Below are 15,246 nucleotides of genomic sequence, written 5' to 3'. Positions count from 1 at the left end.
TAAAACTTGAGTCAGATTAAGTCTGTGTTAAAAACAAGCTTTTATCACCTGAGGCAGCTTGCCAAAGTAAAAACCTTTTCTCTCTAGACAGCCGTTTGAGACAGTAATCCACGCCTTTGTCACCACTCGGCTGGATTACTGTAACACTCTCTACATGGGGGTCAGTAGGTCCTCCCTCGCTCGTCTGCAGTGGGTGCAAAATGCCGCAGCAAGGCTTTTAACTGGCACACGGAAATATGACCACATTTCCCCCATTTTGGCTTCGCTCCACTGGCTGCCAATACATTTTAGGATTCATTTCAAAATCCTTTTATTTACTTTTAAATCCCTAAATGGCATGACCTCACCATATCTTTCTGAGTTGCTACACCCTTACATGCCCAACCGCCCTCTCAGGTCAGCGGATCAACTGCTCCAGAACGTGCCCAGAACCAAGTCAAAGATCAGAGGGGGCCGTTGCTTCTGTGTAGCGGCTCCCACACTGTGGAACGATCTGCCCCTGCACATCAGACAGGCCGCCACACTGCCTGCTTTTAAATCGCTTCTTAAAACCCACCTCTTCTCCTTAGCGTATTAACATATTTTAGAGCGTTGCTTTTATTGCTTTTAAATTGTCTATTGTTTTTACTTGTACTTGTTTTATGGTGTGTGAGCTGAGCTGTGTTACTTTCTGTATGTTTTGTTTTGTTTATTTGCCTGCACAGCACTTTGGTCTGGAGGTTTAAAGTGCTCTATAAATAAAGCTGTATTGTATTATTGTACATGAATGAGATTACTGTATGTTATTACCATCAGTGACGTGATTTGTCTCTCAGGCTCCAGCTCTATGAAGCTGCATCATGTGAGGCATAGATGATTTTCTAAAAAAAAGAAGGCCATGATGTGATGATGATTCAGCAGATTTTCATCTTTCTGAAAAGGTCTACTGATGAACAGTCGCATCTGAAACCTGTGAGGAAAACCACACAGTACATATCCAGGGTTCACTCTCCCTATACTTGTTATGACGTTCTTCTGACTAAACCTCCACCACACTTTCACGCCCTTTCTCACGCTCTGTGAAAACTGCTCTATGCCTTTCAGCCTCTCCAATCAAGTTTAGTGTAATGCAGTTTAAAAGGCGGAGGTGCTGCATAATCACTGGAGACAGAACGTTTTGACACCAGTGGAAGAGAGAAACAGAATCGATTATCTTTCTCTTTTTTAACCAAACAGGAAGTGTGATAATATCCACTTAAACTGCTGTGAACTTTTTCTGAATCTGACAATTAGAAGAATATTCCATGCGGCCAACCCTGCTCAGGCTTTTCTGTTAAACTGTCATCCAATCAGGCATGAATGTAATAATTGATAATCCAGTGGTCACTCACTGTAAAAGGCAAAGAGAAGCAAATAAGGGTTTCCTGGTTGAGAAAAAAACGGGGCAGGTTGTCTTCGGAAAGGCTTTCTCAGATTTATGTAAATGTTTTTGGTGTTGACAACATCTTTGAAAATCAAAAATCATATTTTGGAAATGTTAAATATTTAAAGGATGGAAGAGAATACTGTACTTATCTCTTGTAGCAGCTAGTTTAATTTTCTTCGTTTTTTCATACTTTATAACCTGATAACTGGTTAAAGGTTAAAACAAAATCTAAATATATTAAAACTGAAAGCAAAGAGCCCTATCAATTTTTAAGAAACTGCACCACACACACACACACACACACACACACACACACACACACACACACACACACACACACACACACACACACACACACACACACACACACACACACCAGGGAGTGTGAGCAGCTGGTTATACGAGGACATTGTTTCTTTCAGTAGGAGATGTACCACCGGGTTGGCAAGGCAGTCACTGAGGTACATTAGATTGCAGAGGGATGAACTGACTCAATAAATGTTGTGTCAATCTTAGATTGCATGTTTTTTTTGTGTAATCAGCCAGGTGTGAATTGTGAGACAAAGATGTTAACATGCTACTGCATACAGTATGAACGAATAAGTGCAACTACAATGAAACAACTAGCCATAAAGCAAATACTTCTATAACACTGAAAGTACAACATATCAGCCCTTGTCAAAACTGTCAATAGACAATCATTTTAGGAAACGTATTATAAATATTAGTTGAAAACCATGTACGTCCGTGTTTTGTAGGTTATTAAGCTCTGACATAAGTTAATACACAGCATGCAACTCGTTGTTTTACTCCCCCCACAGTCAAACTGATCAACTGGTGTCTTGCATGACCAACATCTTCACCAAGATGTGACAGGAAAGGTTCATATCAATTATGTTTGTAGTAGTCATATGTGTCATTTTGGAAGACACTGAGGAAATATATTTCTCTCTTGATAGGAGCACCTGAAATGGTTCGTTTGAAAAGTGGCTGACTAACAACCTATTTTATTGCTCAAAGAATAAAGTGAAAAAAAATCACGTACCTGGGCTAATAAACCTCTTCTAAAACTCACTCTAATGTCAAAGGTGTGTTATTTTCAGGCTTAAAACAAAGCAATTTTCTAACTCTTGATTTTCACTTGTTTATTAGTTAGGGTTGCTTCCCCCAGATGAATGAGTCAAAGGTCATATTAGCAGTCTTGATAGAAGACATAGCCTAAATGTCTCCCCTTTCTAAAGGTTTTCGTTGCCTGCCTCTCTATCTGTGGAAGAGACACCCAATATCGATCTGGCTCTGACACATCAACGATGAGTCACTGAAGGGGGAGAGAGGGAGGGAATCTGTTTGTGTGTGTATGTGTGTGTGTGTGTGTGTGTGTGTGTGTGTGTGTGTGTGTGTGTGTGTGTGTGTGTGTGTGTGTGTGTGTGTGTGTGTGTGTGTGAAGGAGTGGGACAGAAAAATATGTGGGTCTTTCCAGTGATGCCTCCGATGTAACAATGTTGTTTTAAGAGGATTATGCAGGGGCTAGTTCTATAGCTCCTTTTATTGGTGGCATACTTTGAAGGTAACAGAATGACCATTGAAAAGAACAAGTGGACTAGGGACTGGTTAACTCATGTGTCTGTACACCTTCAGAGTCTAAGACTGCCTCAACATCTTTTCTATCTGTAGGTGGAGCTTTCTCCCTCCCTCTGTTGTTTTGTTCCTTTGTGTAACTGTTCTTCTTCCTGGTTTACGTCTGTGGCACCACTCCTTCCCGGTTTAAGGAGATGAATGGTTGCAGTGTACCAAATTGGACCGAGCTTGCCTCATTTTCTCTGTGATTGGAAGGCCATGTGGCATGGTTAAAAGTTGGACTTCAACACATCAGATGAGTCACTCCATCTGGGCAAGGGGAGGAAAAAAGTAGAAAGAAATGAAAGGGTAAAAGGAACGACTATACAAAACTAAGTATTCTACTCTCACAAAGTGATTGCTGAAATGAAAGACAAGGTTACGATGATCTACTTGGGCTTTTGCTTGTATACAAAGACGTTAAGGGCGTAAGGAAAAATATCTGTTTCTAGTACTATGTATTGAACCTTTCTTAGAAAACATGTTTTTATAATTATCTGGGGATGAAAAGCTTTCAGCACGACGAGAGAAACATAAAGGAATTAGAAAGAGAATGAATGGAGCGAAGAAATTGAAAATGAGAAAAAAATGTGATGAAAAATAAAGTAGAAAAAGGGACAGGAGTTATTCGGACAGAGAAGGGAGAGAGAGAAACAAAGACGCCGTGAAAATAACTCAGAAAGGCACTTTATTCTCTCTCGGTTTAACAATGCAAGGTAGCGTTCCAGAACAAATCACTCACAGCTTCTGCATACTAATATAGTAATACTCCAGTCATTACTGCTACCATCAGCACAATGTTAAATACTCCCCTAATTGCAGATAACACTACAGCTTTCTGTTGTGTATGTGTGCGGGTATGTTTTGTGTATTTATCCATTTCTCTGTGACAGTGTGGGGGGGATGTGAGTTAATTGGTGGACACAGATAACGAAGCAGTGTCCCCTTCCATTGCTTTGCTCTCTGCTGGCTTTGAACATGTTTTGAATGACATTTTAAGAATGACCATGATGATTGTAAATACAACATAATTTGTCCGAATGCATTATGCTGAAAGGATTAGTTGATTCATGGATACACATTTTTTTTGTATCTTCTTCAAGTTTGAGGAGGATTGGAAAGATTTGCCTAATTTCTCCGTCTTTTTCCATTGTTAATAACAGAAACAATAAATAGGCTTGAGTGACGGACAATTTGTTCGACAAAACAAGGGATTTGAAGAAGTTATCCTACACCAATAACATCCTGCGCTTGGGTTAATGGTAATTTGCTAATAGCATTTTTCTAGAAGTCTACAGAAATACTTGCAGCTCTGTGATAATGTACAGCTGTGCTTTGAGGTAATTGCTAACATCTGCATGCTAACTTGCCTATGATGACAATGTCAGACAAGTTACAATTTAGCAGGTTTAAAGCAGGTGCAAAAAATAAGCTGTGATAGCAAGTTAACAATTGTTAATTATGATGGGAATGACAATAGTTTGTAGGAAGTTAGTAGTGTATTTCCAATACTTGAAAATAAATGTTCTGACTTGATGATGATGCTAGATAAAAAGTTAATTGATGACAGTTCATCCTGAAGGGGATATAAATGTATGAACCAAGTTTCGTTTTTGCATCAGCTACTGTTTTTCAAGATTTGTCTTGCCTGTTCTGTTATCAGTTATTTAATGATTTCTTATAAGAGGCATTGTGGTCTGTACGTGATACAGTATTGAAATCTTGAATTACAACAGCTATATACAACCTATTATCTATTAATAAACAGTTTCATTTTTGGAAGTATCTTTTAAAACTTTGCCGGGATGCGAATCAATTTGACAAATGCATCCAACCTTTGTTTACATTTACACACCTTTGCTCCTTTATCATGGCCTGATGGGGTAACAGCCGTCAAACACCATCAAATATGTGAAAAATGCTCTGTCTCAGTAAAAAGTTGAGAATAAAACAAAATCTCTGCTCCCCATTATTAAACACTACACAACCATCAGGCTATATTTTCATTCATGAATATTACATAGCTGTCCTTGGCTGTCAGGTCATTTCACTGAAGTGAGATAATAGGCCATCTAGTGGTGGGGAGAGGGTTATCAAGAACAGCCTGCAGTTGTAAACAAGAGAATAATGTGGTTTTCTGTCTGTCTGTGCACCCAGCTGTGTTTCAATATGTGTGTTGGTACAGTAGAGAAGAGATACGGAAGTCCCCAGCTTTCTAAATAAAGATAATGCCGCAAAAAGCCCCCTCCAGAACTATCTCTGGGGTAAATCATGACTTTTCGGAGAGCAGACAGGCAGGCTGTGTGAGGTATCTCCCAGCAGGGGAGAACTCGTGACAGACTGTTGGAGACTGTATCCTGGCCCTCTTTCCTGGAACTTACTGCTCAAAGAGGTGTTGGGCTCAGGTGGGCGAGAGAAAAGGGAAACTTGGCAGGCAGAGTAGAAAAAGTGATTATTGGCAACAGAGTGAAAGGGAATGAGGGGAAACACAGACAATTAGAATTAAGGGACCCACTGCAGTCAGACTGCCTCCTCTTAGTCAGCTAAGAGACTAGAACAAATACGAGGCTCTTTTTTTCTGCTTACAATGTAATCTCAGACTGAAGGGTTAAAAAAAATGCCTCACAGCGCTTTATTCAGCTTCCTCTCTGGCTTCTTTCTCCACACTCTAAAACAGGCCTACATGCATCTCTGGGGAACACATGTGAATGAGAAGAGCTGAGAGGTACTCAGCGTCTGTCCTGCTTTTACATCCTGCGCACAAACACTGCAACACTCACACGCAAACACACACAGAAGTACACACACATACACAAACACAAACTCACTACTTATGGAATATTAGCCACCATACAGGAAAAATAAAGACCTAACCCATTCGCCCCTGATATCCACCACCCCAGCAGGCTGCCATCTTGTGTATTGTATTAACAGCGTGTCCCGCTCCCTATGGGCCAGACACTTTGGCCTTTACACACTTGACCATTCGCCCGTCAATGTGTTTATTGAGCTTGGAATACAAATGGTGCTCATGTTTATTGCTAGGCAAGTGATCCTGTGTAAAAACAAGACAGTGTTTGTTGAAACATCATCAATAATAGAAACCCCCTTTGGTGATATCACTAAGTGGAAAACACAATAAACATACATCTCCCATGGTAATTTACCCCATGGGCAGCTCTTGCACTATGAAATGAAGAGTAATAAGCTTTTTCAAATGATCAGTGTTTATGAACATTTACACAAAAACCACTGGAGACATCACAGAGGTGGGAAGTAGTGGATTACAAATACTTTGTTACTGTACTTAAATACATTTTTCTGGAATCAGTTTTTAATCCACTACTTATTTTTCTGACAACTTTTTACTTTTACTTCTTACATTTTTATACCAGTACTTTCTACTTCTTACATTTTCAAAACAGGTTTGTTACTTTAGTTTCAATCTGTGTTTGGTGGCGTGATCCTTATTATTTACAGACATTGTGTGCCTATTGATTTGAACACAATCCGTGTATCCATCATTTCCTGGTCTTCTCTAAAGAAGAGGGACCAATGAGAACTTTGTAATTTTGCCGTTGTTCAGCATCGAAACATTCATTAACTAACAATGACATTATTGTTCTATTCATATAAAGGGAGGTCAGTTACTCTTTAAAACGGTTGGTAGTTATGGGTACCTTTCGAAGCCCATACTTCTTTACTTTTACTTGAGTAAAGTCAGTATTTCTACTTTTACCAGAGTATTTTTAAACACGAATATCTGTACTTCTACTTGAGTAAAGGATGTGTGTACTTTTGCCATCTCTGGACATCAGTCAGTTGGCTAACTTACACAGCTAAACATCTTATACACACATCAGTCCAGTGACGGCTAATTTCATTTAGGGACAGCCAGACCCATCTGTTATTCATGCAGTCACATTACAACTTTCTAGAGTTTTAAAACCTTTATTACTCAGGTTCATGACAGTGAGATTAAATTCCACTCGAAGCGGAGACCAGTTAAGACGGCCTGATTTCCACAGAGCCCTCGGCAGGCCACTTAATCTACAAAGCCTCAACACTCATCCGCATGGATCAATGGATAACTGGGCAAATATTAGCACACACTCCCCTTAGTCCGCCTGCCTTTCACCGGGTCTGTCTGCATTGAGAATGATCTGATCAGGAACCATGTCTGTGTCCACTGAGCGCAGTGCTAGCATACCCTGACATCCTCTTAAATCTTCAATTCTGCCAGAGCTGAACATTTTGAACAAAACTGTGATAATTTAAATGCATTGAAACCATGGTGATGTGATTGTGCTGTGCCATTTTGATATTGTCCAAATCCAGGCAAATTAAGGCATAACTTAATAGTGACAAAATGTGTTTTTTTGTAAATATTTAAAGATATGAATCTGATGATAAGCAACAGTTTATTGTTTTTTACATTGAAATTATGTTTCATCCATTAGCCAAGCAGAAAGTAATCCGCAACATTTCAGAGATGAGCTGTGTGCCAAATTGTATTTCCAGTCCTATTTCTCTGGCCTTTCTGAAAGTAACATTATATATTTTTGTTAGAGTCCAGAAGTGTTACCATGTTGTTCTCGCAAATCTTTCCGGGGCACAATATGTATTGTAACACAAAGGATAGCTTGGGGAGAAAGGTGTGTGTCTGGCATTCTGAGCGGTTCAGCCCCTGTGGGATGTATAATATGTAATTTGTAAGATATAATGTCTCTTTGTTATTGTGCGTGGGCATGTTTTTGTGTGTATGTTTTATAGTCTGTAGGGGGTGTTGTGAATATTGGAGGGAGAAGACAAATGGGTTTAGTCTGCGCTGATAGTTTAGTGCCAACCCTTTTCACATCCCTCCATCTCTCCTTGCATCGTTTGAGTTGTTGTTCAGGTTGTGAGGCCCTATGGTGTAATATTGAACATGTTGTAAAAGACTCACGCCCCGCACATTAGGGCTGCTAACACACAGACACACAGAGAGAAAGAAGGACAATGGCATAAAGACGCTGCATTTTTCAAAAGTTCCAAATTACTGCAGGGCTGTCTGGGGCAGCGGTGCAGAGAGGACAAAAAAACACCAAGGAAGAGAGAAATACGCTTTTTCATCTCGCTTTAATTTTCCTGTGGGATATCAGAGGAGGGGCAGGGTTCAGCAGATCAATAGCAAAGTTTGTCTATGTCAATGCAGAGTTTGGCTTGGAATAAGAGAGAAACAGTCAGAGTGAATGCTATTCATAGCTCCTCTGCAGAATGATGAAAAACTCCTGAATAAAAGAGAAGAAACTCACTTTTTAATCCAAACTGAATGGAGTTCACAAACACAAACAAACCTTAGTGTTGATGAAATGTAACAACAACAAATACGAATGTGATAACAAGCATGATTAAAGAAATCCCCCTTGCCTTGTCACGCATATGCACAAAAGCCAATACAAGAGTTCATGTGTCGAAAAACACCATTGTGCAACATGTCTGCAAAATAAATCATTTTAAGGATTTAGAAGAAATATTTTTATGGTAGGAGTACATCTTAAGATTTGCTCTACATTTCGAGCACGAGAGGTGTGTTGGCAGTGTTCCAGTAACTGTAAATGCCACATGAACAGAGAAATGAAAAATAGGTCACTCTATTCAGAGTATGTAAGTGTTTTTCTAGGAAAGGTGCTAGCATCATGGGAGATTGAAAAGGGTTACTGAGTACATCTGTGTACTTTTTGCTGATTAGTTTTGGCAAGATATGTGGATTTTGTCTTAAAAGGAAGCAGTCTAACCAGCTGCCGCTCACATGTGGGGTAGGGGGGGGGGCAAGTTAGATTTAATTAAAAGGAAACAGATTATGAGGACATTTTGAGGACTAAGTACCGGTAAGTTATTCAAAGTTTGTCTCTGAATAGAAATGTCATATACCTGAGAAGAGATACAAAGCTAGAAACTTAAAGTCTGAAGCAGAATACCGAACATACAATGGCTTAGAGATTTTCTATTAAATTGCCATCCCCATTGATACCAGTCCCATTTGTTACAGTCAATGTGTGTAAATAATGACCGATGCTGTGTAAAATGTATCTTGTCACCCTACATTTAGGAAAATGTGTGTTTGTTTTAACAGAACCAAGTGGCGCAGAGGGTAGCCTAATAGAAGAGAGAGATGTGAGCTTGGTTCCTCTTAAAGTGGACCTATTGCTATATTGGAAACATATATTGTAGGGCCATACCTATACAAAACATGTGTGTGAAGTTTTTTGCTTAAAATACCAAACAGATCACCCATTGTAGCCATGCCTCATACTGCTCATACCCCTCTTGTGCAGCCCTGTTAGAGAAACGCGGATTTTGGGTCCTTAGCTTAAAAAAAAAAAAAAAAGAGGAGGCGGAGCTAATGCCTGATCAGAATTCTATCGGAGATAAAGTTAAATTCTGCTGTGATAAAACGCCATCCTGTTCTAAACCACACCAAGGATTATTTCTGAAACAGTATGGAGCTCAAATGCTCTTGCAGGTTTATCACAAGGTGAGTTTCTTTTTTTATTTCCTGCTTTTAAACACATGTGCTCTCTAAAACAGGTTAGCTCTGAGTGTTAGCGAGGCTTGCTAATGTAAACAGAGACGAGATTACGTCCCAAACACGTCAGGCATTGTTTCTGATAGCAACTTTCAGTGGGTCCGCCGCCGATTTGACGTCATATCTGCAGCAAGTCTGTATCCGTTCGTTGTACCCCCGTTTTTAAAAGATTTGGGTACGGAGGAAAAGAGAAAGGGTTTTATTTTCTGACGCTGCGTGAGTTTCCCGACGCACCGGGGACACATATTAATGTATAAAAGACATCAAAAAGNTGTAAAAAGCACGACCAATCATTTTAGCCGGCGCGGCTAAAATATCTGGATGGCCTACCTGCCTGTCAGCCTTCCATCTGTGCACAAACTTATCTCGTGCCCTCATTGGTCATGTGAACGTTTGTGTGTGTTGGAGGAGGGGCTCTGTAAGGAAGTCTGAAGGAAGGGGCAGATTTTTTGCGGTAGTGTATTTTCAAATTCTAGCGCACTCGAGCTGGTTTCTCCATTCTTACCTACCCTACTTTTAAACAACTTCTGAAATATACATTTTATGAAAATATAAAACAAAAGGAAGCAACAGAATACCATCTGATCAGATCCAAATGTAAATCTAGATGTGCTGTTATAAGACTAACAAATAATTGACAGGTCCAAGATAAAAAGTTGATGTGTTTGTAGGTTAAGACCTTGATGAGAAGAAGATACATGCGAGCTTAGATTTGCTTTAAAAGATATAATCATTGTACTGGTTTATCTTTGAGAATACAAAAGTGAAAGAACAAGGTCAACAGAAACAAGAAAGGGCATACTGTAGCTTTACTTGCCGGCAAACTTTATATACAGTCTTGTTGCTACTGTGTATAATCAATTGTCCTTTGTTGGAAAAAAAGGTTTTGCTGCTTGAACCTCGTCATGAAATCTTCTGCCAAGGTAACTCTGAGGGCAGCTGTCACATTGATTCAATAGTTCTGACATATTGAAACAACTGAAATGGAGTGTGTGGGAGACTAAAGTAGAATGATACCATCACTAATACAGCCAGACCTGAATAAACAAGATGTAAACACTTCATCACAGGCTAAAAGTACAAATAAACTAAGGAAAACAGGACAGGGAAGCTACAAAATGTGAGCAAGAGTGCTCTAAAGTAGGGGCTCAATGGACACTAAGAATATGAATGCAGCAAATAGGCTGTTCTGGCAACTTTCTACACTGTTTACTGCACTCACAGAAAACCCCATGTGCTGCATCTCCAGATCAAAAACATCTCCCACGAGGAATAAATGACAAACAGACGGGGTTATATGAAGTATTATCGGGCAAATGCACATTGCAGTTTGGGGAAAAATATGTTAGTTAGTGTTACGGTTGATATTCTTGACATATTTAAAAATCCCAATATGAGGTATACTTGTGCACAAGCCCATTTCAAGTAAAATAAAATAAAGAATATATGGCAAACAGCGATGTCAAGGTTTGTCAGCCTAAAAGTGTGCCTGCTCTGAAAATGATCGGAAACTTCCCTGAGAGGTGTAGTCCAGTTCTCTAGCTGTATCTCCAAAGCTTTACTCTTTTCAATCCAATCGCTCAAAGCATTATGTGAACTACAGTAAGTGCCTGTACATGAACAGACGAGGGGATAAATCCAATCTGTTAAAAAGCCACAACTCAACTCCAGAGCCATACGGCCACCATCCAGCACTTGACCCAGATCTGTTCAGCACTGCAGTTTTGCTTCTTCCACAAAGCACACAATGAGGCTTTGTTTTTATGAACAAATGTGTTTTTTTTCAGTATGTAATGAGGAAATTATAAGTGCAAATGTAAAAGAAATACTGCATAATTTAGTTTGTATGTTATAACTTGTATGTAAGCTTATGCCTGTCATATTTTTAATGGCTGAGTCTGTTAGTCAATGCCCTGTATTAAAGTTCAAGCATTGTGTTGGTTTGCATCCACTTGAGTCAGAGTTTATCTCAGACCTTTGCACCAGGACAATGAGCCACTAGATTACTGAGGCATAATAGTTGTTTCAGGGCCTGCAACAGATTTAGAGTAATGGACATCATTGCCCCATTATTTACAGAGCATGGCTTACATATTAAAGCTTTATTGTTGTTTAATGCACATTCCTGTAAGCCACTGAAAAGAGGAGTTCATATTACATGAACGATGAAGTCAAAGGTTTACCTTTAATTTAGTTTGGCAATGGATGGATATCATTTTACATAATAATTATAGATGTATTTTTCGTTGCCACAAAAATAAATGAACATGTTTCAGTGGGTTAATCATAGCTCTGCTTAAAACAATGTAGGAAAAGTGTGTGGGTTATGCCTTTGGGTGGAGCTGAGGACAAAGCAGACAAGGAACGAAGAAGCTTAACCTAACATTTCAGAAATCCCTCTCAGTACATCTCTCTCAAAAGCGAAAGGTATAAAGAATTTGAGGATGGAGAGAAAGTGGTTGACCAACTTGAAAGAAATGAAAATGGGGACAAGGATTAAAAAAGGGGAAAAAGGTTTAAGTTAAGCCTCAATCATCCACTTATCTGAGATGCGATAATGTTACACAGTTAGCCCTTTACCAACATTTAAAACAAAGAGGAAGTGAAAGAGGAGGTGCAGCAAATAAAGAGAACCACCTATCACTCCGTACTGTCGATATTTAACTGCGTATTTTACTCAAATGTGGATTTTAGAAATATCTGCTTTCTTTCTCCCTTTCTCTTCCCTTCTCTGTTGGTCTCTCTCTATTGGTTTCCTTTCTTCACTTTAGTGATTATCTTGGTCCCTGCATAAACACATTTTTGTTTCCACATCATTTCCCTCCTTTTCCCCAGCTCTCTTTCCTGTCTTTATTCGAACAGATAAAAGTGCTGTCACTCTTTGACAAGACACACTTGGTTGCTTCCCCCTCTGAGACGAAGACGAAGTTAGTAAGAGAAGAGACGGAGTGAGGAGAAGGCTGATACATTCAGGTACAAAAGCTCACAGCGTTTAAGCAGCCTTTGATCAGCTAAGCACCTGCCTGCAGCCCTGAGGGCCAGCGCAGTTCAAAAGGTCAGCCATCCAATCATCCGCCACAACAGAGCAGCTGCAACCGTGCACTAACATTTTCAAAAGCAACACTGTTTATTCATTATCCAAAATATTCTATCCAAAATGTAGAAATGCACCTTTTCGAAACGCTTAAAGGATACATTTCACTGTCAAACAGAGTGACGTTGAAAATCTTTTAATAATCACAACAGAAGCCTCACCTCCTCTTAGACAGTCTATTAACATACGCACAACTGCAACTAGGATAACAAGAGGTGCAGCGAGAGGAGATTGCATTATTCCACTCAGAAAAAGTTATTTCATTCAGTCTTCATTTTCTGTTAAAGCTGCTCAGCAATGGAACTCAATCCCACCTCCAATCAGAGACCAGAGTACATTCAGGTGATTTCGATCAAAACTCAAAAACATGGTAAGTGAGGAATCAGCTCTGCCAACACTGACCCAATCTTCTGCTCCTTAAAACCCACTGCCTGTGTTTTAACATGTTCTTTTGTTTTGTTTTGTTTTATTGTTCTGTCTTGTAAATTGTTTTATTTAAAGTGGACCTATCATGCTATATTTGAATAATATAGTGTAGGACCATACCTATATAAGAAATATTTATACTTTTTATTTTTCAAAATACCAAACAGATCATGCATTTTAGCCATTCCTCATTTCGCTCAATTTAACACTGTCTTTGCATGGGCTGATTCTGTGAGAACAGCACCATCTACAGGCCTGGCACATGTACGACAGCGTCTCCAGCGCGTTCGAAGGGCAATGTCCGTGGCTGTCTCCTCCTGATTGGTGGAGTTGGCCCAATAGCCGTAGCGCCACTTCTGTGACATCATAGAAGTGTTCAAATCTGGATCAGTCTGTATCAGATCCGTTGCAGCCCCTTTTTAAGAGATTTGGGTATGGAGGAAAATAGAGAGGGTTGTGTTTTCTGACACTTGGTGAGTTCCCTGGAACACCGGGGACATATATTCATGTATAAAAGATGTACAAAAGTGCATTTTGCATGATAGGTCACCTTTAAGTATTCCAGTAATGAGTGTTGCATATTTTGAATGTATTTTGTATTTACATGTTTAAAATGAAATGTCTTTTAGGTTGACTTTTAAAATCTGTCCAGGGACTACAGATGAAAAATAGCCTCTTGGCTAACTCTGGCACATTTACAGAAATGTTAATTAATGTGAGCTGTCCCTGTTAAATAAATGAATACATTAAATTAAAATAAATTAAAAAAAGATAGAGGCAGTGGTTATCTGGCCTATGCTAGATAGGTGAAAAATGTTCAAAAGTAATTTCTATAAAAAGGAGAGATACAGGTGCAGCAGAGACAAAGAGACAGAGCAGCGCAGAGGAGAGGCCTCCTTGTGTCTGAATAGAGACTGCAGGAGGAAGGTGGGGGGGGCAGCAGGGGGGAGCAGAGGGAGCGGCATCCCTGATCTGCAGTCTGTTTGGATTACATCACATACATCTTTCAGACCCATTACCGCTCTGACTGGGAGGGCGGTAGAAAAGATAGGGAATCGAGGGACGGACACAGAGCGAGAGGTTGAAAAAAAAGAAAAACTGCGTAGGTGAGAATACAGAGGTAGAGATAGAGGGAGATATACTGTAAGTGAATAGGGAGAGAGGAAGAGAGGGAGAGAGGGAGGGTAGTGGGAAGTAGGGCGATGTGGCAGTGCACTTATTCATTATGGTTCCCTTTCTCTCGGAGGGAGCCCAGGAGCTAACGGCAGTGTGAAATATTCAGAGAAGGACCAGGAACAGAAACCAGCTCTCGGTGACGTAACGCAGCTGCAATGCTGGAACAATGCCCACAGAGTGATGCTCAGCTTTAAACCAGCTTTGATGTTAATTTCTGAAGTTTTGAAACAAATTCGACAATGTCAAACTTACAGAGCAAGTTTCCAAAAATATCTTATTTGTATCTCATTAGATTGTTTGATGCATTTGTGATGCTTTTAGCATTTTGATTTAATAACTATTTCAAACAAATCTAGATGAATATGCATACTGTAGGTGTGAACCTTATAAATAGGATTTCTCCGCTACTTGTAGAAGCCTACATCACACTTGCTCGTGCTTCCATCAGTCTCTTTCTCATCTAGAAAGACTTTTACCTTTACTCCTGTCCATTCCCTGCCACTCTTCTAGCCCTGATAAACCTAAGCATGTCTTTCAGCCCCAGCACCCTTTAATCAAACTCAACGTCGTCTCTGTTACCATTCCGAGGTCGCTCATTCAATCATTGCCTCTCTTATCCAGTCAAATGTACCTTTCTACATCTGGTTCCCAGTGGACTCTGCTTCCAATATGTCTTAGGGCGAACAGAGGAGAATGTGTGAGTGTATTTGTGTGTATGGAAGGGCTGTAACATTATGGATGGCTTCATTTAGTGGGGCTATTAACAGAGCATGTCCCTGGGCTGCGGACCTTTTATAAGAGTCCTCCCTGGAGAGAAAGCTAACAGAGCAAATGTAATGGACAGCATTTGAAGGCATAAAAGGAAAAAAGGACACGTCACTGAATGTGTGATGATGGTTGTATACAATTTAAAAGTGAGATTTGATAACTGTGCACTGAATAATGTCCATTATTTCCCAA

Source organism: Notothenia coriiceps, unplaced genomic scaffold (assembly GCF_000735185.1).
Source record: "Notothenia coriiceps isolate Sejong01 unplaced genomic scaffold, NC01 NC01_scaffold00023139, whole genome shotgun sequence".
NCBI lineage: Eukaryota > Metazoa > Chordata > Actinopteri > Perciformes > Nototheniidae > Notothenia > Notothenia coriiceps.
This window is presented reverse-complemented; position numbering follows the sequence as displayed.